Source organism: Adiantum capillus-veneris, chromosome 2 (genome assembly GCF_014529385.1).
Source record: "Adiantum capillus-veneris isolate H3 chromosome 2, ASM1452938v2, whole genome shotgun sequence".
NCBI classification, from domain to species: domain Eukaryota; kingdom Viridiplantae; phylum Streptophyta; class Polypodiopsida; order Polypodiales; family Pteridaceae; genus Adiantum; species Adiantum capillus-veneris.
In genome coordinates, this window is record NC_140932.1 from 49,687,162 (window position 1) to 49,714,478 (window position 27,317).

Below are 27,317 nucleotides of genomic sequence, written 5' to 3' on the forward strand. Positions count from 1 at the left end.
AACCAGAGAGAGAGAGAGAGAGAGAGAGAGAGAGAGAGAGAGAGAGAGAGATGTGTATCGGAGTGACCAGGGTTCAAGAAAAATCCATAGAAAATTTGCAAAATAAGTGGCAATTTTAATAGTTTACGCTATTTTATTGAAATTTTTACGTGATTTTTTTTCCTTATCTTCAATGTTTGGGAAAAATTTGTCTCAGCTTAATATCATGTTAATTTCAATTTCAAAAATGTGGATTGATAGCAAGGAGAAAGGGAGAACTTCCACTCCAAAATAAAGAAAAATAGTGCAAAATTTTTAAAAAAACATAATTTGTAAAAATTTCCTCTTAACAAATTCAAGGAAAGGAATTTTGTATGTTTGGAAAAATGATTTTTCTCGAACACTGCCCGAGAGAGAGAGAGAGAGAGAGAGAGAGAGAGAGAGAGAGAGAGAGATGCTCTTCAAGTTCAGGCTGAGGAGATTATGGGACAAGGGTAGCTCGACTACATGAGTAGCTATTTTATTGAAATTTTTACGTGATTTTTTTCCTTATCTTCAGTGTTTGGGAAAAATTTATCTCAGCTTAATATCATGTCGATTTCAATTTCAAAAATGTGGATTGAGAGCAAGGAGAACGGGAGAACTTCCACTCCAAAATAGAGAAAAATAGTGTAAAATTTTTATAAAAAAAACATAATTTGTAAAAATTTCCTCTTGACAAATTCAAGGAAAGGAATTTTGTATGTTTGGAAAAATGATTTTTCTCGAACACTGCCCGGGATTGAGAGAGAGAGAGAGAGAGATGAAACCATGTGGTAGGAGATGTCGTCGATATGATCATCATCATCCTCATCATGCTGAGAGAGAGAGAGATGCTCTTCAAGTTCAGGCTCAGGAGAGTATGGGACAAGGGTAGCTCGACTACATGAGTAGCTGAACTTCAGGAGACCTCATCAACATGATGATGATATAAGAGGAGGAGAGCTTTGCTAGCATGTTCAGCAGCACGTACGATGGCAACACGGACACTCAACATTGAGAGAGAGAGAGAGAGAGAGAGAGAGAGAGAGAGAGAGAGAGAGAGAGATTATATTTAGGTTTGGGATGAGGAGAGCATGGGACGGGGTTGATAGTAGAGCAGTTGCTAGGATGGCAAATGACATCGTCGTGTCATCCTCATTAGTGGAGCAAAGCTTGGCCAGCAAGACAATGAGCAGGCACCAACTCCCAACACACACGAGGAATACAATACGTATACGTTTATGTGTGTGTGTGTGTGTGTGTGTGTGTGCACGAGAGAGAGAGAGAGAGAGAGAGCCATGCCGCCGCCGAAGGCGGCGCCGTTTTACTAGTTCAAATAAATTCTATACACACACCCACAAATATATTAATTAGTTCTTTTTATTTAACCTTTCATTTCACAACTTCACATGGCTTTAATTTTCTTGCATTCTATAGCTTGATTCCAGTCATTGTTAAACGTTCGAAAAAGTCTCTTTTATTAAGCAGTTGTGTTGATCGCGTTTCCTCCTCACAAAGAAGAAAATCGGAAATACTAGCATAAATTTTGAGATTTGCAGAATTTTTGGACGACTTTCTCACATATTTCATCGGTTTTTCTTCCGTTTACTATGATTTGCAGCTAGCTAGTCTCGATTTTCAATCGGCTCAAGACTAAGCCGAGGCAATCCTTTCCCAAACATTGATACCAGTTTAATTCAATCTAACAATTTTATCGCTTTCTTATTGTTTTTAAAAGCCGTCGTGACCCTTTCACTTCTATACTCTTTATAATGCAGCTTAAAATTTTGAAGGAAGGAGAGAGCCTCCACGTGTCACACTCTGGTTCATTTCAAAGAAAACCTTTGGAAACATTTCATTTGAAATGCAAAAGTGAAGAGTTTAAGTACTTAGATGGTAAAAAATTAAAAGACTTTCTCATTGATTGATTGCTGACAATGTAAAGTCAAAAGATTAGAACTTAGTCTTGGTAATTCAAAGTCAAAAAAGTAGTACTCTATCTTATATTATTTATAGTTCTTGGGAAGGCCATGGAGTTTCACTTCTGTCCTCAAATATCAAGGGTGACAAGTGATTACTTGTTCAAATGCAGCTCTACTTTGCATTTTGAAGGCCATGGAGTTTCACTTATGTCCTCAAATGTCAAGGGTGACCATTGACTACTTCTTCATTTGAAGAGTAGTAGCTCTACTTTGCATTTTGAAGGCCATGAAGAACTCCCTCTACGTGTCGTCAATTTAACCTCTATCAACACGCTTGCATAATGAACCTCTCTCAACACTCTTTCACAATGAACCTTCCATGCGGTAAATGATCTTCGATCTCGGCACATTCGTGTTAGTGTGTGTGTGTGTGTGTGTATGGGTGTGTGTGTGTGTGTGTGAGTGAGAGAGAGAGAGAGACCCGTTGCAAGTGTGTGTGTGAGTGAGAGAGAGAGAGACCCGTTGCAAGTGTGTGTATGAGAGATAGAGTTGGCGTGCCATTTGTTGTGGTATTAGAGCGTTGCGGAGGTCTTCCACATTTGTATTGCATTAATGAAGTGCAATGAGCTTGAAAATTCATCCATGGGAGTCTAATAATTTGTTGTGGATGTCTTAGACACATTGTGTGTGTATATGTGCGTGTGCACGCATACGTGCGTACGTGTGTGTGTGTGTATGTGTGTGTGTGAGAGAGAGAAAGAAAGAGAACCATTCTATACTTTTATGTGTGGATGAGTGTGCTGAGAAATAGAGAATGGTCCATGCGAATCATGCTCTGTGTGTGTGTGTGTGTGTGTGTGTGTGTGTGTGTGTGTGTGTGAGAGAGAGAGAGAGAGAGGGATCTCACACCGGAACTAGAGTCAGAGGGAAGGGAGAATAAACATTGATCTGACATCAAGAGTCGATGAAATTTACAATCGAGAATCGAGAATTGACAATTGACATCTACAGAATCAAGAATTGACGTAATAAAAAAAGTTTGATCCACTAAATCCAAAGCAGAAAGCGTGCATACCCAAGGCAGGAGCGGACCTCAACAGATGGCAAAGGCGACAATGGGAGGCAACTCCAACAACTCTTCGATATTTTTGAAGGTTTTTACGCTACATTTTTGTGAGCTTTGTGGTTTCCTTTGGTTCACTTAAAATTTAAAAGTAAATCTTAAAATTTGTAGGTGGGATTACACATAGCTTAGATTTTTTCAACCGCTTAAAGGCAAATTAGAATTTTTGAGGCAAACCATAAAAATTTGTAAGAGGGGTTACACTAAATCGAGTTGAAGTGCAATGTTTTTTCCCAAAAACATGAAAAACTTAGCTATGAAAAATTTTAGGGGTAATTTTATTATATTTGAAGGCTTTTACAGTCAATTTTTTAATACTTTGTACGCATAGAGATAATTTTCTAAATCTGTAGGTGAGATTATACTAAATCTATCCTTTTTCGAGTATTTGTCTATACTATGATTTTTTCCAAAAGAAAATTAGAGGCAAATTTACTATAAAATTTGAAGATTTTTGCACTAAACTTCTTTGCACTTTATAGATTCTCTAAATTTTGATTTAGGTTTTTTGAACTTTGTAGTTTCTTTGAGCTTTGGAGGTGGTCTTTCAATTGAAAAGTTAAGGTTGTGATGTTAAGTGTCATTCTTTTTGCATCCATGGCTCAGTTGGAGCATGGCGATGTTGTATTTTTTATGTTTCTAATTCAGCATCATTGAGTGAGTGCTGTTGAAAACAAAAAAAATTAAAAATTAGAGGTAAATCTTGAAATTTGTGGGTGGAATTACACTAGACCTATGTTTTTTTTGCAATGTTGTGGGTGTCCTAATTTTCAAATTACATTTTACAAGTGTGTGGCCTGTCCGAGAGAGAGAGAGAGAGAGAGAGAGAGAGAGAGAGAGAGAGAGAGAGAGAGATGCCCCTTTCCTTGGCACCCAATCCTTTCTCTCTCTTTCTTTGCCCCCCCCCCCCCCCCCCCCCCCCCCCCCCCCCCCCCCCCCCCCCAAAAGCTCTTTCCTTATGTCACATGGCAGGGGCCTCCAAGGTGCATAAGATATAGTTGAAAAATTTGTAGGTGGGATTGCACTAAACCTAGGTTTTTCTCGAGCACTTGGGTACAGAATAGTTTTCTACTATTAATCAATAGTCCATTATCCATACTCTTTACAATAGTCCAGAGGGCCTCCACATGTCACATTTTTGGTTGATTTGCATGGCCCGTTTTCAACATTTTCAACAACATACAGATTGTAGTAGCCAAAATTGTGCACCTGATAGTTTGCATGTGTGTGTACAAGCTCTGTGTGTGCGTGCGTGTCACTGTTACTCTGTGTGTGTGTGTGTGTGTGTGTGTGTGTGTGTGTGTGAGAGAGAGAGAGAGAGAGAGAGAGACTTTCCTTGGCAACTTGGTAGCCCCCCAAAATGACTATGAAGCATCAAAATTTGTCTACCTCCAACCAAGCGAGGGTCATGAGAAGCCCATATATTAGCAAGCCATGGTTTTGATAGCATGGTGCAATAGTAGCAAGTTGCTAGAAATTTGGTACATTGTCATTGATTGATGAGTGGGGAGATATGACAACTCAAATTTGTTAGAAGGATAAGTTGATCACAACCGATCGACTGAAAGCACTCCATGTGAAGAGAGAGAGAGAGAGAGAGAGAGAGAGAGAGAGAGAGAGAGCGCTATTGAGCAAGTTGAAGACTTAAAAGAATTGAGAAATGGAGGAAAGAAAGTGATAAAAGAGATGTCAAAGACCTACTTGTGATTCCTAAGACTACTATTCCATTGTGTGTGTGTGTGTGTGTGTGTGAGAGAGAGAGAGAGAGAGAGAGAGAGAGATCCAATTACCATGTTTTTCTAGAGAGATAGAAAGATAGAGAGAAGGCGTACATATGCATTGTTATCTTTCTATAGTGATTCCAAGGACTACGTTTCATTGTGTGTGTGTGCGTATGTATGAGAGAGAGAGAGAGAGAGAGAGAGAGAGATCCAATTGCCATGCTTTTCTTGGCCACAGGAACGCTCGGGTCACAAACTAGTGTTATTGATACATCTTGAAAGTATTTGTCAAGATAAAGTTTTGCGATACGTAAACCTGAACTTTAAAAAATAGGTTGAGTGGCAAAAAAAATGTGATGGGACACTCGCACGCACTCTCACACAACACACAGAGCCTATCGAGTTGTTGAGGGTTCAAACTCTCCACTAAGGTCTGACTCTCTAGTGTGCAAGTATAGCATAAGGCCACATAAATCTTCATGTCAAACATACAAGGCATACAAGGCTTTCAGTATATGTTAGAAAACTAAGGGTGCATTCAGACTGCACATCACCCCAGCATCGGGCATTCCCTCTTCCAGTAACCTCCCATTCAGCTGTTGTAGCGAATGTACTTAACATAATATGGCGGAAGAGAGTCCCCTTTACACATGGTGCAAGCTGCGAGATGAAGGCTAGATTCCCTGGACACGCGATAAAGAGGGAGAAGAAGAAGAAGAAGAAGAGAGTTTTAACGTCGTAGAAAACTATCCCAAGAGACCTTATAGATCTAGCCGACGAGGAGTTGAACTCAAGACCTGTTATTCAAATGGCATCCCCAATCTACCACTTGGGTGATAGAAAGGTTATGCTAGAAGCCACCGAAGGCGGCCGACCGTACCAAATAAAACCTCAACGATTGAAGCAGGGAATCTCATTTGCTGCTGTGCAGACGAGGGTAAGAGATCAAACACTTGTCCGTGTTCTACGCCAAAAAGTACTCGGACTTGCCCCTGTTCCGAGGGGGGAAGGCCACCCGTCCTTGTGGAGGGTCCAGAAACTGAGCGCCTTTTCTTGAACCAATGGAGGATCGCCACCTCGATTGAGGGTATGAAGGTCCAGGCAGTCTGAAGTTCTGAACCCCCCTAGTAGCTGAAAATCTTCAAGATGTCCCCCCCGCCCCCCCACCCAAAAAAAAACAATAACACAACCTTCACTTCTCAGAACATGAAGGCCTCTGTGGTCAAATAAAAGAGGCACCAAAATATTCTCTAGTACATTGTAAGCACCAATTCATGCCAAATATTCAGCATTTCTTGATTATCTGTGGCACATTAATAAATTAGCTGGAGGAAAAGCAGGTTATAACACCATTACATCTGTCTACTTTGTTTTGCTGTTTTATGAGAAGCAAAAATCAATGTTGCAATGGCTTGAGTTGCCATGAGTAGGACTCCACAGCTTTACTCTGCTTAGCACATGTCAATCTGCATCGCATGATGCATGCACTTGACCTACTCCACTGCTCCTGTCGGACAAGGCAAAAGTAGAAGCTGCTGCAGAGCTTGTCATGTTGAAAAATGATAGCGTAGACGATGAGAGAGATGGCGATGTCGAAAGCTCTTTGCAATTGGGGAGAGATTTAGACAGGTGAGCAGGACTGGAGAATGTTGATCTCGATGCCGAGTATACCACATCAGTACATGGCATCATGGATGCTTGTAAATTAGGGCTACAGAACGATGGTGTAGCCGAAGCTGTGGGGTTAGGACAGGAGAAAACGGCGGTTATAGGAGAGGAGGCGTGTGTAACAGCTTCTTGTTTTGGTTGGATCAAGCTGGTAATGTAGGGAGAGCTCAATTGATAAAGCTGACTATGATATGATGGAAGAAGATGCTCGGATGGTAGTCTGCATTTTTGAGGTTCAAGAGGATCACTGCCAGCCTGTGCCTTCAATCTGCAAAGCTCAGATCTCGCCGCCATAAGCTCCTCTTGCAATTGCGCTACCCTGCATTGGAGGATGGAGATGGCACCCGCACAGCCGTAGACCGGGTCCTTCATGCGTGCATCGGCCTCGTATGCCAGAGAATTTACTGCATCCTCACGCGCGCACAGAGGCAGCTCGATGAGTAGCTTGCCCACGTTGCTGGCCCCAAAGAGCTTGTGGACATTGGCAAACTTTTGGGGGTCCTCTGGGGGGAAGTAGGGTGCAAATATGCACTCTGCAGTGCATTTTCGTCTGAGAAACTTGCATGCGGCGCACGGTGAACCGGTCGACAAAGCCATGTTGTGAGAGAGAGAGAGAGAGAGAGAGAGAGAGAGAGAGAGAGAGACACAGAGAGAGAGAGAGAGAGAGAGAGAGAGAGAGAGAACAATCTCACCTAGATATTGGCCTTCTGTCTAGTCCATGGCTGGTGTTCTTGGAGCTTAGATGAGCTATAGAAATACTATGACAATATAGGAAAGCAACAGGCTGATGAAGCCTTTCTAAAGATGGGATAAAGTATAAGGAACTGCGAAGGGAGACTCCAAACCTGAACTTTTGAAGCATCACCTGTGAGGCTGTGAGGAGGAGGAACAAGAAAGCAAGGCAACCTGCACTACTCTTGTACAGTAGGTTGTAGGCTAGTACTAGTAGTAGTAGCAGAAGTTAGAACAGGTTTGTTTAAGGGAAGACCCACATGGCCTTTTGATCATGGATTTGACTAGTTGGGGCGGGAAGGGGGGGGGGGGGGGGGGGGGGGGGGGCTCACATGACATCCTCGTCTCAACAGGAAAATATTGGCTTCGGATCTTGATTATTAGCAACATGATGAACCACAATTAGAGAGCCCGCCATCTCCCCCCTTCTCTCTCTCTCTCTCTCTCTCTCTCACCCCTATGGAGTCCAAGGCTGAAGAAATGAACCATAATTAGCCACAAGAAGATTTAGAAATTTTCTCAATTGATTGTTTGTGGCCTTTTCTAGCCACAAGAAGATTTAGAAATTTTCTCATGTAGTGTTTTTCATACAATGTATAACATCATGAGCTTATCCTCAAGAGGCACCACATACCTAGTTAGGTACGATCGTGGACAAGGGGACAATCGGTCCCCCTATCGGGCCGGCAGTCCCCAGCTCCCAATCGTACCTAGCTAGATATACGGTGCCTCACTCACAGAAGCCCCCCCATCGGCCCGGCGGTCCCCTGCCTCCAATCGTACCTAGCTAAGTATACGGTGCCTCCCTCCTCGTCGTCAGTATATGGCACGCACGGCTCCAGTCAGGGAGGATCTATGGTGGGAAAGAGAAACAGGAATCACAATACAATCTCAACGATCTGTCGGCTTGATGAACTAGGGGTGAACTCGAGGCAAAAATGATGTCTCAAGTTTACTCCTAGTTCACTCGCTTCACGGGGTGTGAGTCGAACCCGAGACTTTCGATTGCCACACCAATGCCCTACCACCACGCTAACGCGTGTCATTGCCCATGTTGGCATGGCACATGAGCACACTAGTTTATCCGTCCCTAGTTCATTTCTAGTTCACTGCATGATCCGACGGCTAAGATTAAAGCCACCTCGCCCTCCTAAATTTGGGCCCTAGATCTCCTCTGAGCCTAGAGCCGTGCCATATAGTGACAAGGCTCCCCTGCCTCACATAAGCTCATAATGTTGAGGTAAGTCACAATGTGGGAATAATTGTGAGAATTTATCCAAAACTTCCTTGTGCGCGCACCAACCACCTTCTTTACAGGTAAGTTGCATCCCCTCTGGCCTCTTATGGTTATCTCATTATCATATCAATTTTCTTTGGTGAGTATACTCTTGAGTATAATAAAGAGAAGGGGGTCCTTTGCCCATAGATAAGCTGATTGGTTTATCCAGAACTATAGTCTACACAATAGGCTATAGCATTATTATTAGTGTAGAATATAGTATAGGCAGACTTAATAGTTTATACGTTTCTTAATTTACAATAGAATAGCTGGCCACATAAAAGTCAAGCTTCAAGAGAGAGACAACATAGGTACACACGCCGCTCACTCACACACTTTGATGGCTTCTTTTTCTCTGTTGCTTCTCATGCATGGAAAGTTCTGGTGGGGCTCTCTCTGACTTTCTCTCTCTCTCTCTCATGCATACATGCTTGCATGTCCTTTTGCAATTGCAAGCTACTATCGAGATTGACACAAAGCTGACATAGCATTTTGTATGAGCGCATTCACACCGGCATTGTTTTGCCCTCAAATGCCAACTCTATCGATTTTGGCAGAATTGGAAAAGCCCCTATTCTATTACCACCACATATGGCCCTATATAGCATTCACAATAAAATCGTTCCAATAGGAAACGACAATTTTGATGATGCTCGGTGGGGGTTAACCCTATTTTGTGCGAAACCACCCTATATGACCATATGAATAGAGTCATATAGCCTATAGCTTTACATGCACCATGCAAAGCTCATCCAGCAATTTTCCACACGTCTGTGAATAATTTCATTTATCAAAGTTCAAACTTAGTGAAGAAGTGCTAGCTTATAGTTGATACAAGATAGAGCAAAAGGCTAGAGCCTCTTGGTCCAAGGTCCAGGGTTCAAATCCCCTTGACAGCTCCTTCAAACCCTCTTGATAGCTCATGTGGCATGTAGACCTTAAAAGATTGCTCCCCTAGTCTATATGATGGGTTGGCCTACCTTATCTGGTTGGGATGCTCCACTTCATAGAGTGGGGTGTGTGAGTTGTAGTTTCAAAGTTGCAGGTATCTCTCTATAATTGTTTTTAAAAGTTCAAACTTATCTTGGAATTGATGTAAACATGACAATGATATAATTTTATATTTTAGCTGCCCATTGACGCTAACAACCTAGAATACAATCTCTACGCTTATGTTTAAATTTTCAAAGAAAAAAAAACCTAGAATGCCCTACTCTGCATTTAATAAGATATACTTATGGGTGGGCCGCGGGTGTCCGGATGGATGCCGGATAATTAAGCACCCATACACACATCTCGCCCTCCTGCCTACATTGGTGCCGTTCAGAGATCAAATAATGCAGGTCCGAGAGCAAGAGAAAAAGGAGAAAATTCCCACAAAATAGAGTAGAATTATGATAAATTAGGCCAATTTTGTACAAGGTGCAACTCTACCTCCATCCACAAGAAGATTTAGAAGTTTTCTCATGCAGGAAAATAGTGTTTTTTTCAGTGTTTTTCATACAATGCATAACATCATGAGCTTCTGCTCGAGAGGCACTGCATAGCTAGCTAGGTACGATTGGGCCTGGCCCCCCACCGGGCCGGCGGTCCCCTACCCCGGAGTTATTGTGAGAATTTATCCAAAACTTCTTGTGATCGACAGAAGAGAAGAAAATGCAGTCTTGCCTAATGAAGGAACATGTAGGCAGTTTTTCTCTTCATTTTTCACAAAAGCTCAGCATCTTCAGCATAATTTGCTACCTTAATTTTAAATTAAGGATGCAATTTCCAACGAAAAATTTGGATTGATACTGCAATAATATTCTGTTGTGTACCACAGCTGCATAGCAACAAGGGTACTAGACTACTAGTTTTAAGGTTCCCGGAGTGGGCCGCTAGGGTGGCTTGTAGTACACTCCTTCTTTTGTGAAAGCGTAAAGCTGGCTGAAAGTGAGGATAGCAGCGTGCAGCAGAACACTAGTCTTTCAGAAGCCTCGCTTTCCTTAACTGCGCCGAAGTGACCCTCACAAGAGTCGTCGTTCAAACTTCAAATGCCCTCTTGTCTCGCCCCACGCTATGCATTTATTAGATGCAAATCCTCAACCAGGGAAAACTTGAAAAGGAAAAGTGTGCGCTGTGTCCCCCTGGGGCCTCCGCTTAACTCCTTACAATAGTAAAATGCCATTTGAGAGGAGATTTTGCGAAAAACTGTGAAAATTAGCTCAAATTTATCAAAATTTCCTCTTAGAAATCCAATAAAAAAAGTTTTGTTAAAACTATTTTTCCCAAACACTGCTCTCAACACACCTTTGCCTTGTATGCATGGTGAGCCCCCCCCCCCCCAAAAGACCCTCCAAACGGCTATGTGGCTGTAGAGTCCTTCATACACTCGAAAACTTTGCGTTGCCGCCAACCCGTAGCCTTGAATAGTACAACCCTCAATAGCCAGTTATAATGGTGATCCATTGGTGTAGGGGGTGGTTGAGGCACCCCCCAGCAAGAAAGCAATTGCTTTGTTGTCGTTCATGTAGTCAAACTCTCGCTGTTGCTCCACTGAACCAACGACTAAGGGGCACAAATACTCCAGTTCAGGGCCCTCCCACTGCGCCTTTAAAGGGCCTATGGGGAAGCACTCTTATGCCCGCCCGACGTTGTGACTCCCTTACACTACTCCGTGTCAACTTCACACATGCACTTGAAAGCAAGGTGCATTTTTTAATTTGTCAAGAGCGACTGAATTGGTGGGTTATCTTTATGTGCATGGGGAGGTGGATTTAGGGTTTCAAGATTAATGCCGAGATCAATGGACACACAAATGTTGAAGGAGAAGAAAACTCTCAAGTATACACAATAAAAGAAGTAATATCGCTTTGTGTACCAACACAAAACGATGATTGATGTGTTAGGGCTATGCCCCATTTATACAACTTGGGAAGGAAAAACCTCCTATTGAGGGAAAACGTATCCCAACATTCCTAAGTATGTTCATACATATCACTACCATCATGGCGACAAATCTCCCCTAGGAGTCATGTGATGAACATAAATTGACACTCATATACATCAAGTATCAAGTCCTATGAAATGTGGCCAATCCACAGAGGAAAGTATGCCCAAACCATTATCACAAACTTTAAACGACGCACCAGGCATTTCCATTCAAAAAAGCTCTACAAGGTTGTCTTGCATAGGCACATAGGGTAGAGGCGCCAGTTGTGGTACGGCCCCCAGAAACAGGACAAATAAGTCCCTTTTATATTACGCTTGATGACCAAAAAAGGCACGAAAAAGAGAAGCCCAAACGGCTAGCTGATTTGAAATAACGCCATTCCATTTGCCAGTGCATGGGCTCAAGCCTCCGTGGGTGCATTTTACCTCTTTTGGCCCTGGTTGGTGTTCTTATTCATGCCAATTTTTGATACACTGGATTCCGAAAATCGCGCCGCGACTACCGGTTCTCAAACCCGACCAATCCCAAATTATTTCTCCTGAAAGCTTGTGAAAAGGCGATTAAAATGAGCTAGGGTAGAGAGAGATTCAAGCTCGGAGGAGAGAGATTCAAGCTCCCCAAGTTACCCGTCCCCCTACTAGCTCCTCTACCATAAACCAGGCTAATCTCTCTTGGAGAGAGTCTCTCCACGATATAATGGACCTAATGCATCTCAATGTGCTTGGCATCACCATGAAACATTGGGTTCCTTGCATTTGTCAATGCACTCAAACTACCAGCGATGATAACGGTGGTAGCAACACCTGAATCATCATTTTAAAACTAGCTTTGAAAATGGTCTTGTACTCAACTTCACAATTAGAGGTGGTGGTAGTAGGCTCCTTCTCGACCATGATATACATGCATTATCGAGCATGAATGAAGAACTACTTGTGGACAACGAGTTCTAAGAAACTAGAATCCTCTAAGTTTTTCAAAGCATAAAAAGTTGGTGGAAATGATCCTTCTTTGGGATAAAAACAACCTTGAAGGAGCTACCCGAGTCGTACAAAGGCCTACTTATGGCAGTTGTCACACAAAGCATAGTTATTGGTTACTTTTTGGGATAAGTATGTCTCACGCATGGTCACACATGAATGATTCATTTGTAAGTTATAATTTTATCATAATTGCATCAATTATATCTTACAGATAACTGGTACTAGTGTGAGCATTAGTACTAACTTGTTAATGACTAGACCTTGGACTATGGATAATTCCACTCACTTGTGAGACCGCTATCGTGTCGTGGCACGTGCATAATGTGAAACTTAAAATATCTACCTCACTCTCAATGTTTTTGTTATGTGGGGCCAAATGCTATAATGTATATTGATATATGCGAAAACAGATGCCACGGTTGCAGTTGCGTCTATACCTTGTCGAGACAGCAAGGCCCTGGACATGGCACTATGTAATGTTTTGTCACATAAATATATGTCTAGTTTGATTTTAAAATGTACGAACGTAAAGTGTATCGATGTGGCACACTCGTTTTGCCTAGAAAGCTCAATGCGGGCGATCTCCATAAAAAATAGCAGGTTTTATGCACGGGCATAAGAGATGCATCTAGAGTGCTTTCCAAGTAGATAAATAAGGATCAAGATGAAATTTAAGCCCCAATGGATTTTTCCATAATTTTAGGGATTTTTCCTAGGTCGTTTGCATTTTTACGAGCAAAAAATGGCATTTTTGGGTTAAAAATGGTCATAAAATGGTTAAAAATGATCCAAAAATGGCTCAAAATGCCACATCACTCATGATGCCATGACTATGAGGGTTGAAGAAACTTTTTAGAAGAAGAATATCAGCACTTTGAGCTCCTCTGTGAAGGGAGATAAAGCATGCACCTATGGTCTATTAGTGCAATCCCGTGGTGTTCCAACCCTATATTCGAAGTTGTGAGGCACCAAATTAGGGTTCCCCTCTTCATATACTTACTTGGGAATGTCTAATAAAGTTCTGAAGATTCCATGAAATGGCTACAATGGACAATTGAAGCGTTTGTTTAGGGTTTTTATTAAGGCGTAAGAGCACTACAACTGTGCAGTTGGCAGCCATGATACATCAAATCATGCTACATCAACTGTGCAATTGGCAACCATGCTACATCAAATCATCATACACACAAAGACACAAGTTTGGTGAACCCGACGTGAAGTAGGCTAGGGTGACGATTCAAAAGCTTCATTGAAGGTCTCAAATTACATTTCTAAAGCTATGGATCAACAAGAGCAATAGGGGGTTCAATTTGATCCAATCACAATGCAAATGTTTCAAGCCTTTGCGGTGTTTATGCAACAACGGTAAGCTGCTGAAAGGAGGAAGCTTTCCTCAACCAAAGTGCTTCAATCTGTGGTGAAGAAAAGGGACCAATTTAATGGTAAAGATGTAACAAAGTATCTTTGTGGATATGTAAAGGAGATGGAGCTTCATCAAGTGCTCGAAGCATTGATGGTACAAAGTTTTGAGCTAGCTATGGTTCCTGAGGTAAGAGAACATGTAAGGGGTATTAGAAATGAGCATGGTGCAACATGGGAAGCATTCAAGTTAGCCTTAAAAGAAGATTATTTCATGGAGGACTTCGAAAGGGTGACAAAGAGGACCTTTTTAGAGTGGGTAGTTCAACCAAAAGAGGGACTTTCTCCTACCAACATTAGAAGAAATATGGACTTTGCATGGGTCTTTTAAAGAATCCTAATTTTTAGGGATTAAGGCTAATGTTGTGTAGGGTTAAGGGGATAAGGGGTATTCAAGGAGCTTGTTTTGAGTAAGCTTTTCTAGCCTTTGGGATTTTCTAACCTTTTTTTAGACATATGTAGGATGTGGACATAGGAGGTCGGTTTCTCTCTCTAACTTTTCGAAAGTGAAGGGAGTAAAGGGTGTGGCCACATCATCAAAAACATAGGTCACTAAGGGCCAAAATTTACTTTTTTCAAAAAAGTCATTTTTACTTAAAACTCCTCAACATATATAAATATCAAAAAAACAAAAATTGACCTTTTTTCTAACCTACAAGCGCTGAAGGTCCACTTTTTTGAAAACTTTGTGCCCAAAAAAAAAAACTTTTATTCTCTCCTCCTTCTCCCTCCTCTCTCTCTCCCCTCTCCCTCTCTACTCTCCTCCTCCTCCTCTCTCTCTCTCTCTCCCTCTCCCCCTTGCCCCCTTCTCTCCTCCTATCTCTCTCTCTCTCCCTCCCTCCGTCTCTCTTTTCATCCTTTGTTTCTTCACGCAACAGTTGTCATGGTGCTTGCGTACATGTAGCCGGGCTACAGTGTCACTTCACAGGACATATAGTTGGACAGTGGGTTACACTGGGACTGGTTCACACTGGACGCACCTTGGTCTGGGAGTGACACGTGGTAGGGTACCTACCTACGACCGACGGTGGTCTAGTGGACCTCGTGGCCAGGTCACCACATGGCTGACATTTATGAGCCGTTGGTGGCTCTTTACGGTGGTACATATGAGTAGTAGCGGTTGGTGATCATGATCTTCTTCTTCACCTTTGGTCCAGCATCGTGGGGAGGTAGCGAGTCTTACACAGAGCACTGCTTACCATCCCTGCACATCTGAGCCTCGACACCCCCATTTGTACTTGTGAGTCCTAGGCTGGAGCTGAGTGTGCTGCCACGCCAGAGTCTGTACATGGTTCTTTGAGCTAGTCGAGTCCACATGTTCTGGTCCACTGTTGTGTCTCTGTTGTTATCCATTGTTTCTGTGTTTCATTCTGTTTGAGAGAGTTTTCATTTGTTTGAGTGAGATTGTCACGCACATTGCACTGAGGGGCACCCACACTATAGAGAGCACGACACATTATCCGCGCTACAAGTGCTCTCATTTTGGCGATCACGGTGGGACCTCAACTGAAGTCTCACTCTGTGGAGTAGCTGGGTTCTTCGCTTCGCCTGTGCAACCTGTTGGTCTGGGCCAGTTTCACCCTTGACAACTTAATCTAGCTGGTCTAGTCTCTCGCCTTGTTGGTCTGGTCCTCTCTCGCCCTGGGCCACCCAGTGCTCGTCCTGGTCTAGTCCTTCTCATCCCTGGTCTAGTCCTTCCTTGTCCTAGCCCGGGCCAGGTGGTCTAGTCACTCGCCCTAGAGTCTAGACCAATGTTCAGCCAAGTGAAGGTTGTCTTGCCCAAGTGAAGGTATTCTTGCCCAAAGCTTGGTGGGGTTGGCAGTTACTGCATGACACATACAAGGAGGTCTTTGGAGCGTCAAAGTGCACTACTGAGTCCTCTGAAGTACTACCACAGACGGCGTCAACCCTTGGTGCCTAGTAGAAGCATATTAACCCCATCACCCATACCTACTCATACGGCTACCTCCATTCCTTTGACCGGTTCTACATCCTCCAAGTCACCTTCTCCTGTAAGGCTCTCCCCCATTTTGTTACAGCAAGCTAGTGAGCAACAGACTCAGGAGCAAGAGGCCATGGAGGAGCTCACAAGTGTTCTGGCAAAGGTGAACATCAAGTTCCCTACCTTTAAAGGTCTCTCCGCAGAAGATGCAGACGACCATGCTCGGAGTTTTGTCTCTCTCTGCAGAGGTCGTGGCCTCAACAGAGAAGACGCATACTTGGTGCTCTTCCCGTCCACCTTGGATGGTCTTGCAGATAAATGGTACGGTCAGTTCGCTGAAAACCACTTTACTACTTGGACCATGTTAAGACAACAGTTCTGTGAAGCTTTCCGACCAGGGGATTATCAAGAGAAGATTCTAGATGAGTTGGCCAACCTGTTGCTCCAGCCCAAGGAGACATTTGCAGAGCTCATGACCAGAACAAAGTCCCTGGTCGCCAAGCTGCCTCAGCAACCAGGGGAATTCATGGTGAAGAAATGGGTAGAGAAGGCTCTGCCTAAAACGTCTCAACAAAAGCTCAGAGAAAGTCTCCGTCCTGAAGCCAGTCTGGAGGACTTTGTTGCTACTGCTACTAGAATAGAGGGAGCAAGAAGGCATTTCACTAACTCTCAGTTAGATACTGCCCCTGTACTCGTGGACAGTCCATCAGATCCTTTAACTTCTTTACGCAGGGAACTGGAAGCCCTAAAGTTACAGCGAGCTCTTCAAGAGGAGAGGTCCTTCTCTCTTAAACACGAGAAGCCTCCACATCACGAGGCATTGGAACAGATTAAGCGCGAGCTAGAAGAGCTCAAGTGTCAGCAAGAGACTAAGGCTACGGTTTGGTGTAGCTCATGCCGCTCTCCAGGGCACCCTCCGCAAGAATGCCCCCTTCGGGTTTACTGCCACTTCTGTGAAAAATCTGTACATGAGGACAAGGATTGTTACTACCTAAAGGGATTGCACAAAATACAGCAAAGTCTTGGTCCTTCTCTCCAACAAGGGTTAGCACCATCATCCAACATGGTTTCCCACTACGGCCATCCCAACTACATGCCACCTTTGCTCAATAACCCTGCTATCCAAGGTATGTCAAGTACTTTCCCGACTCAAAGTTTTTATAATGCTAATTCCACCTCAACCCCTCAAAGCTTCTACACTTCAGCCTCCAACTCCATGCAGCAACCACCTCGTCCCCCGTTTCGTCCTCCCAATCGGCCCATACTCTGCTACAGATGCGGAGAATATGGGCATTTTCAAAGCAAATGCCCTCTGCCAGAAGGCTCTTCTCCGTGCCAACTTTGCCCTGAGGCTCAGGATCACTACACTAAGGATTGTCCAAAACTACGCGCCTCTACCTCTGCGAGCCCAAGTCAGAGCCAACCTGAATTCACCTTTCCCAAGATCAATTTGATAGCAGTTAATACCAATCCCAAGCCACCACTTTCTGCCCATATGATTGCCTCTCAAGACAAGTTGGAGCTGGTAGAGGAGCCAGCTGGTGTCCTCACACGAGCTCAGAGGGCAGCCCTCGGCCTCAATCTTCCAGCAGGTACAGCCCTTTCCTCCCCAATGCCTACACCTCCTCCAGCAGCTGACATGCCATCCCCTAGTGCTAAGAAAGGATCTTTTACTATGCTCTCCGATATTGATGGGGCTTTCTTAGAAGCAGTTGCTGACTTACAAAAGATCAAGGAAACTGAGAAGACACTGATCCCAAGAGAAAAACCTACAGCAGAGACTATATTGAAGAATACCTTTCACCAAGTGTCATTGTATGACATGCTTCGACTAGATGCGAGTTTCAGAAGTGACACCCTTGCAGTTATTCAGTCACTTTACCCTGGAGCAGGTCCTAGTGGCGGGCACCTCCCAGTGCGAGAGTGAGAGTCCTATATGATATCCAATCCTGTTTCCCCACTCACTGATTATAGAAGCCCTCGCCTGACAGTGTCTGTTTTGGGTCGACAATTCTCAGAAGTGATAGTGGATGGTGGATCTGGCATCAACCTGATGCCCGAGTTCACTATGTTAGCTCTAGGTCTACAACCTACTCACCCTGCCCCCTTCACAGTTACATTGGCCGACCAGCGGACAGTCTACCCAATGGGTATAGTGGACAATGTGCCTCTGCAGGTACAGGACTTTACTTTTAACTTGGATTTTGTTGTGGTTCATCTTCCACAAGTGGAGGGTGGATTTCCCTTGCTCATCGGAAGGCCATGGCTGCGACACACTAAAGCACTTCATGATTGGGGCAACGATGCCATGTGGATACATACTCCTGGCTCCCCGATGCAACCAATTTGCCTAGAAGGAGGAATGGATCCCGTCGTGCAACATAGTTCCTTGTCTTTAGCAACCAGCCTCGACTTGGAACAGCCTACTCCACCTGATGGGTCAGATGAGGATCTGTTGGAATGGTTGGATGCTACCAAATCTATGCCTTGTTTTGGAGTTTCAATTCACTCTTTGCTTGAAGGTACACCCTCTTCCAATGTTTCCAAGGTAACTAAACCTTATGAGCCACATGAGCCAGCTCAAGAGTTGAAGGTCACAGAAGATACTCCTGATGCGCTCTCGGTGAAAGCCCTCTTGATAAAAGCCGTTGAATTTGGAAAGCCGAGGAAAAAGTATATAAGCAAAAAGAAATCTCCCCTACAGGAGTTCAACCCCCTTCAAACATCAGCCCCATTGGTGTCTGCTTCTCCAACCAGAACGAAGCTAACCTCTGTGTCTAGCCAACTCCCTTCACAGAGCAGGTCCTGCTTGATGTGCCGGATGAATTCCCTACTCCTGCTCTTTGTCTTGCTGAGAATAGTTGGTTCTGTCCTCAACCTGTACTTTCATAATGCTCTGACCTTCCTTGCCCTTACCAACACACCCTCGCCCCTACCCACCCCCTCACACACTCTCGCCCCTACCCTCCCCTACTCGCCCCTACCCACCCCTTCACCCTCGCCCCTACCCTCCCCCTCCCCCTCCCCACTCTCGCCCCTACCCACCCCCTCCTTCACCCTCACCTCTACCCTCCACACCCTAGCCCCTACCCACCCTTCCCCCTCGCCCCCACCCCCTCCCCCTCTCGCCCCTACCCTCTCCTACCCTCACCCCTATCTAGCCCTTCCCACCCTCGCCCCTACCCACCCTTCCCACCCACTCCCCTCCCCCTCGCCCCTATCTAGCCCTCCCCACCCCTCTCAAGTTCAGCAAGTGAAGGCCCTTTCATTCTGCATTCATCATGGAGCTTAACACTATTTGCGGTGTTACTCGGGTTTATGGTTATCCCTCTTTTCGAGAAGAGTGTTGTTGCAAAAACAGTGGCAAGGGTCATCTGCAACTACAAGCATGGCCCAGGCTATGCAATCATACATACTGGGGTTCCTGCCTAGTTAGAGGCTTAAGGCGATTGCAAGCAGTGCAGTGTTTTTAACTCCACTTTTGAGGTATGTAAGGTCATGGGCCTAACACCTGCTTCAGAAAGATGTACGGATGCAGTACCTAGTGGTTTTCCTTCACAGTTTTTTCAGTATTCCTCACCGAGACTGTGAGCGGTCTTGTGGTGGGCAACCTGTAGCCGGGCTACAGTGTCACTTCACAGGACATACAGTTGGACAGTGGGTTACACTGGGACTGGTTCACACTGGACGCACCTTGGTCTGGGAGTGACACGTGGTAGGGTACCTACCTACGACCGACGGTGGTCTAGTGGACCTCGTGGCCAGGTCACCACATGGCTGACATTTATGAGCCGTTGGTGGCTCTTTACGGTGGTACATATGAGTAGTAGCGGTTGGTGATCATGATCTTCTTCTTCACCTTTGGTCCAGCATCGTGGGGAGGTAGCGAGTCTTACACAGAGCACTGCTTACCATCCCTGCACATCTGAGCCTCGACACCCCCATTTGTACCTGTGAGTCCTAGGCTGGAGCTGAGTGTGCTGCCACACCAGAATCTGTACATGGTTCTTTGAGCTAGTCGAGTCCACATGTTCTGGTCCACTGTTGTGTCTCTGTTGTTATCCATTGTTTCTGTGTTTCATTCTGTTTGAGAGAGTTTTCATTTGTTTGAGTGAGATTGTCACGCACATTGCACTTAGGGGCACCCACACTATAGAGAGCACGACACATTATCCGCGCTACAGTACATCACAAATCGTGTGCCTCCACCACCATGTACTTCGCACACCAAAAACGTACATATTCGCTTGTCCACTGCATTTGTACCGAAGGTCGCACCTAAGGGTGAGCAAAGGTCATCACAAGAACGTCGTGCCGTCAGTGAGACAAATGTTGATATCTAGGTGGATGGCCATTTGTACCCTTATGATCCTATGAGCCGCTTCCATCCATCCTTTAATAGCCTTTTGACATTTCTTCAATACCTTGGGAGGGAAGAAGCGGACTTGTTAGGTTATTGCAAGCGGTTGTGTATGGGTGCAGGTGCTTCTTTGCATTCGTGGATGCATGAATGTCAAGCTCTTGTGCTCAAGACAATCGCATTCGAAGAAAATATTGCCTCTTCAAAGAGGGAGGTTGAAACTCTCCAACAACAAATGCAGGAAAAGGATGCCCACATTATGAAGCTTGCCAACACCATCACATATTTGAAACAAATACCCCTTGGTGCAAGAGAGAGAAAGTGCACATTTTCATCCATTGAAACCTTTTCACTGTCAGGACAAGGATCCTAAGGAGCAAGGCTCGACCTAGGGGGTCAGGGACCCGAGCCAAGGGCTCGGACTGGACTAGTGTGGACTGAGGATCCGTATTATGCTAGGGCTAGGAGCCGGCCTATATATAGGGTGGTAGGGCGGTGGATCCAGCATCTCAATCTCCTAGGTCTTATATTCGTATCAGAGCTCAGGAAGGAGGAGCCATGGAGGAGGGGAGAAGGAGATTGGGTGCATGAGGCATGCCTGGTCTTGCTCTCTCTCTTTCCGGCGAGCTCGTCATGGAAGGAAGGGCAGCAAGTTGTGATGCATGAAGCTTCTCTCTTGAAGGATTGCATAGCTTTGCTCTCTCTCTCTCTCTCTCTCTCTCTCTCTCTCTCTCTCTCTCTCTCTCTCTCTCTCTCTCTCTCTCTGTGTCATAGAAGGCTATGGCGCTATCAAGAGGGGGGATTTTTCTCTCTCGGCATTTTTCTCTCTCTCTCTCATGATGTGCTTGCATTCCTTTTCATGCTCAGGAACAAGGGCAAGGCACGACCGTGGCCAGCTTCTGTAGAGGTTGAAAGGAGACGGCTGTGAGAATGATCACTTGCATAGAAAAAAGGGTCGGGATCCAACTCCACGAAACCTCCCGCATGTAGCTTGATGGGCTCACGCTGCAATAGGGAAGGCTTTTTGACATAGGGGCATACACCCTCACAACTTGGAGACGACACCATTGTCTTCAGTCATCCGACGCTGTAGATCCACCATCGCCATGCTATTTTCACATTTATTTTGTTTACAAAGACGATTTGGGCGCCCTCACGATGCCCTAAGGCCACCCTAAAGGGTCGCTCCCACAACATAGCAGCAGAAGGCGGTCTCGGTTGCAGGCATGGATCATGCAAGATGTATAACGTGCAAGGTGCAGCATGACAATGAACGTACATCAATCATGAAAGCAATCAGCTTGTCATAGGATTAGCAGATTTGGCAAAGTGCATAAATTTGACATGCAAGGGAGGTAAGTATGTCACTAAGGTTTAAAATTTTGCATTTGCTTAAAGTTTTCAAGTGAAATAGGAACAAATGATTAATGAATACAATAGTACCCGAAGGTGGACTACAATTGTTACCATATACATGTGGTAGTGATGTGTGTGAACACACTAGGACCGCCGAGGCATTTTTCCCCTCTTTAGGAGGATTTTTCCTCCGAGATTTGTATATACGCCCATCACTCTAGGGCTATCTATCTTTCCATTGCACACTAAGTAAAACACTCTCTATTGTGTGCCTTGAGCTTCCTTCGTCTTCTCCAAGCTGTGGGTGTTTCTCTGCAACCCTAATTCCAACAATTTGTATCAAAGCAAGTTGCATCCTCCCGGGCTCAATCGCCAACTGCTCCAGCACACGCCTGCTCACTTTCTCCCATTTCAGTGAGCTTTGGCGAGCATTTACAGGTCCACAAATATTTCAGGAGATCTCGAAGAGCTTAGTCTGCTCAGATTTTTTATTCGGGCTCATTTCGGCCTCCGTTTCCACTACAGGCAGTACTGCACATGCTATTTCGTCATTTTGTGAAGAATTTCTGTCATTGCCGTTTTCTGCATAACAGGTGCCTTATAGTCTTCTACGATTTGTGCTATATAGCACAGGTTGTTCCCGCTCCATTTCTCCTATTTTCGGGCAGTTTTCACATCAAGTGCAACATTTACCATGGATGACAACAAATGGCTGACAACAACAACACAGATGTGTTCAAGATGTTTGCTGCTGAGGAGAGGTTGGATGGGGACAATTACCCTATGTGGGCTTATATGATGCAACACATTCTTGTGTCAAAGGGCGTCTGGAATATTGTGCAAGGCATTGATGTACGTCTTGGTTCTGAGGATGTAGGCGATGCTGAGGATGTTGCACGTCTTGCTGCAAGGATTTCTACTGTTAGAGTTGTTTTGCCTACAGTAGAACAAGCTCGTTGGGATGTTAAGGATGCGCAGACTCATGCACTGATTGCGTTGTCTGTGAAGCGCACCATTGTTCCTCACATCCGTTCAGCAAAATCTGCAAAACAGGCTTGGGATATTCTAGTAGGTCTTTATGCAAGCCGCAATGAGGCCAAAATTCTTTGCTGCGTAAAGAGCTGGAGTCGAAGATTATGCATGAGGAAGATGATATGGACACTTTCCTTGCTAGTGTCAAGGATATCAATGAGCAACTCATTTCTGTAGGTGAAGTCATTTCAGACAGTTCCCTAGTGTAGACTGTTCTTGATGCCTTACCAGATTCCTACCAGACTTTTGCTAGTACTTGGAGACTTATGACCCAAGGAAATCCAGAAGTTGTCAAGTTTGATTCATTAAGCACATTGCTGTTGTAAGAGTCACTTTCCAAAAAAAACAGGACTAGACAGCGTGCAGTTGAACAGGCTTTTATTGCTTCTCAAAGAAAGTGTGGTAACAGCAATGAAGCCACTTCTTATGGTTCTACTGCGAGTGGCAAAACTTATGTTCCTAATGCTTTTGCTGGCAGCACTTCGTCTGGCAATTTTGGTGATAAGGGCAAAAAGAAGATGTGTTGCCATTATTGTAAAGCTAATGATCACTTGATCAAGTCGTGTCTTAAGTTGAAGGCCAAAGAGGCTAAGAAGAAAGAGGGTGGTTCCACTGCAAATGCTGGTTCCACTACAAATGCAGTCATTGTTGAGTCTTCTATGAAAGGAGACTATGTTGTTGATGTTGATGCAGAATGGGCTTTTAGCGCAGAGTGCACTTACAATCATGATGTCCATGATGCATGCTTGTCATTTGCTGCAGATTCACATGTGTGGTATTTTGACAGTGGTGCTACAAAGCACATTACCTCACATTGTGAATTATTCACCTCTCTCGAGTCTGTCCCTCATGGGAATTCTGTCACTTGTGCCAACAATCCAGTTCAGGGAGTTGGAAAGATTGTGCTTACTACTGCAAATGGCAGTTCCTTCACACTTGTTGATGCACTTTATGTACTTGGGATCAAGAAGAATCTCTTGACTGTATCCGCACTTGCTAGACTTGGACTTGTAGTCAAATTTGTGGATGACAGATGTACAGCTCATGATCTCAGTTTTGGTGATGAAATTGTTGCATCTGGCCTTTTGTGCCGTGGGCTGTATAAGCTCACTTTGTATGACAACTGTGGACAAAATTTTGCAAATGTTGTTGCAGATTCAAGGGCTATTTCAGATGCAAAACTTTGGTATGCACGTTTTGGTCATCTGAATTTTGCCAGTTTGCTGTGTTTGCAGAAATCTGATATGGTTGTTTCTTTGCCGCCTCTTGAAGCACCTGTCAAACATGTTCTAAGTTTTCAAAGGATGGTTCAGTTCGGGCCACATGCAGGTTGCAGCTTCTGCATAGTGATGTTTGTGGGCCCATGCAAACTCCGTCCTTGAGCAATTACCTGTACTTCATGACTTTCATTGATGATTACTCCAGGCATGCATGGGTATTTCCACTTAAAGCGAAGTCCAAAGTTTTTCTATGCTTCAAACAATTTCTGGCTATGGCTGAAAAATGTCTCGAAATGTACTATGGGCACCCTCCGTTCCGATCGAGGGGGAGAGTATATGTCTCATGAATTTAATGGATTTTTGGCTAGTCATGGGATAAAACACCAATGTATAGTGCCTTATACACCTTAGCAAAATGGTGTTGCTGGGAGGAAAAATAGGTCGCTGACGGAAATGGCACGATGTATGGTCAAAAGTCAAGCTTTGCCGCATTCTTTTTGGCTTGAGGCCATCATGTGTGCCACTTATGTACTTAACAAGTGTCCTACGAAAGCTTTGCAGTCTATTACTCCATATGAAGCATGGCATGATAGAAAGCCTTCTATTGAGTACATGCATGTTTTTGGATGTTTGGCATATGCTTTGGTGCCACAAGTGCAGCGCAGAAAATTAGATGATAAGGCTGTCAAATGCATTTATGTTGGTTATAGTGTTGAAAGCAAAGGTTACAGGTTGTATCATCCGTAAAAAAAACGTATTCTCGTTTCACGGGATGTAGTGTTTGTGGAAGATTCTATTCAGCCCTTGTTGTCATGTACTAAAGACAGTAATCTAAGCTCACAGGACATTTATGACACTTTGTTGCCTCTTTTCAGTGGTGGAAATACGAATGTAAATTCCAATGAGGCAAATGTACAGCCTATGGGGGTTTTTGAAAATGTTACAGATCAACCTATTACTGATGCAGATGTACTTGATGAGGAAAGGGCTGAAAATGAGCAGGCTAGAGGCATGCCAAAATGGCTGGTGCACACTTTACGTGATAGTAAATTGGATGCACCTTTGTCTAGTCGTACTCGTTCAGGCTTTCGCCATGCATCTTATGCATCAGATTGTTATGCTTTGGCTAGCTTACATGATGTTGAGGAGCCTCTGTCTTTTGATGAAGCACAAAATTTAGAAAATTTGATGGCTGCCATGCAATCAAAATATGATGCACTTATAGAAAATGACACATGGACTTTATGTGATTTGCCTCCTGGCAAAAAGGCCATTGGTACAAAGTGAGTTTACAAGTTGAAACGCAAGCCGGATGGTGAGATCGATCGCCATAAGGCTCGACTTGTTGCAGGTTATGCACAACAAAAATGTATAAATTATGAAGAGACTTTTTCTCCCACTTGTCGTATGACTACTGTGCATTTTCTATGTGCATTGGTAGCTCATTTTGGTTGGGATGTACATCAATCAGACATTGTTACTGCTTTCTTGAATGGTGACATATTTGAGGAAGTTTATGTAATGCAGCCTCGCGGTTTTGTCATAAAAGGACAAGAGGACAAAGTGTGTAGATGTAAGAAGGATTTGTATGGGTTGAAGCAATCTCCTCGTGCTTGGTATGAGAAAGCTGACACTCATTTGGTCAAACGAGGCTTTCGTAACAGTCCAACATAAAGCACATTGTATGTAAAGCGTGAGGATGATGTACTTCTCATTGTGGTTTTTTATGTCGATGATTTGCTGATCACTGGACCAAATGAGAGACATGTTTCTGAATTTAAGGCTGATTTGAATGCTACTTTCAAGATGAAAGATTTGGGGTTGTTGCATCATTACTTGGGTATACAGTTTAAGCAGTGTGATGGTGGTATTGCCTTGTGTTAGAAAAGTTACATAGAGACATTGCTATGTAAGTTTGGACTTGAGGATTGAAAACCTATTGCCACTCCCATGGAAACGGGTTTGAAGTTGAGTCTACATGATGCTGGCAATCTTGCTGATGTCACTCTTTACCAAACTGTTGTTAGCTGCCTCATTTATGTATGCAACACGAGGCCAGATATTCAGTTTGCAGTCTCACAGGTCAACAGATTTATGCATAGCCCAGGGTCTAAGCATTGGCAGGCTATCAAGAGGATTTTCCACTACCTTAGTGGCACTTTACATCTTGGCTTGTTTTATCCCAAGGGGGGATCATTGCCGCCAGACTTACATGCTTTTTCAGACTCAGATTGGGCTGGTTGTTTTGACACGCGAGTGTCCACAAGTGGTTTTTGTTTCATGCTTGGCAGTTCATGTATATCATGGTTGAGCAAGAAGCAACCTACTGTGGCCACTTCGAGTTGTGAGGCTAAGTACAGGGCAGTCTTCACAGCTACGATTGAGTGTGTATGGCTCGGACGCCTTATGGTTGATTTGGGTGTTGGACAGGACACTGCCAACACTATCTACACTGACAGTCAGAGCGCATTGTCAGTTGCGAGGAACCCAGTTTTTCATGCTCGCACAAAGCACATTGAGGTGCATTACCACTATGTCAAGGAGAGGCTCTCAGCAGGAGAGATCAGCTTGGCTTATGCGCCAACACAGGACAACCTTGCAGATCTTTTCACAAAGGCATTGTCTCGAGAGAAGCTTGAAGATTTCCGCAAATCTTTGGGCTTACTTTCCTTTGTGGACTGATCATGTCCTCAGGGCATGGCACTTCCCTTTACTCATGTGCCAGCTCTCGTTCACCGCATCACTCCAGGGGGGATTTGTTACCATATACATGTGGTAGTGATGTGTGTGAACACACTAGGACCGCCGGGGCATTTTTTCCCTCTTTAGGAGGTTTTTTCCCCCGAGCATTGTATATACGCCCATCACTCTAGGGCTATCTATCTTTCCATTGCACACTAAGTAAAACACTCTCTATTGTGTGCCTTGAGCTTCCTTCGTCTTCTCCAAGCTGTGGGTGTTTCTCTGCAACCCTAATTCCAACAACAATGTCGACACTCATTCTAAATGGTGACATGCAAAGACTTGTGATTTTATTTAAAACGGTCACGAGGTTGCTATCAATTGGTATTGCCATCAATTTGCATTAAGAAAAGTACAAGCAAGGCCTACAGTTGGTAAGGTACAGATGTTGGCATGGTCGACTAATTGTTTTTGTTTACGAAAACGGCAACTCAGGTACACTTTGTTTGTGCTCATTAATGTAATTGTTTATATGCCTTGACTACGACATTCTGTTCACAAAATCAAAAATTGGCGGGAATTACTTTCTGTATAACACCATCATAAGTTGCACGATGGTGCTTCCATCATGTTTTCACAATGGAGCAAGGCTCCAACAAGGCAAAGTTACCTAGCAGTAAGGGCAAGGCAGACATGGCCTCTGACTTGTAAGCCTCCTCGGCAACTTCTCTGGCGTTGATCCAATATGGTCATCGGTTCTTGTTGTTAGTTTTGGTCATGCAATGAGGAGGAGCAAGGCCCCATGCATTTATTAGCCATAGATCTTGTTACCTAACATCTCTTGATACGTCTTGGAGGGGGGAATATGTCAAGGACAACATAATCAAGCCAAGAAGGTACATGGTACATATTTTACAAGTTTTTTTGCTTTTCAATACGTGGTCCAATT

The 27,317-nt window shown here is 44.2% G+C and overlaps 1 pseudogene; it reads right to left on the minus strand.

The window, feature by feature from the left end:
• Positions 1-6,105: 6,105 nt before the first annotated feature.
• On the minus strand, positions 6,106-7,438 carry LOC147462753 (LOB domain-containing protein 15 pseudogene; annotated as a pseudogene).
• Between the last annotated feature and the right edge of the window lie 19,879 nt (positions 7,439-27,317).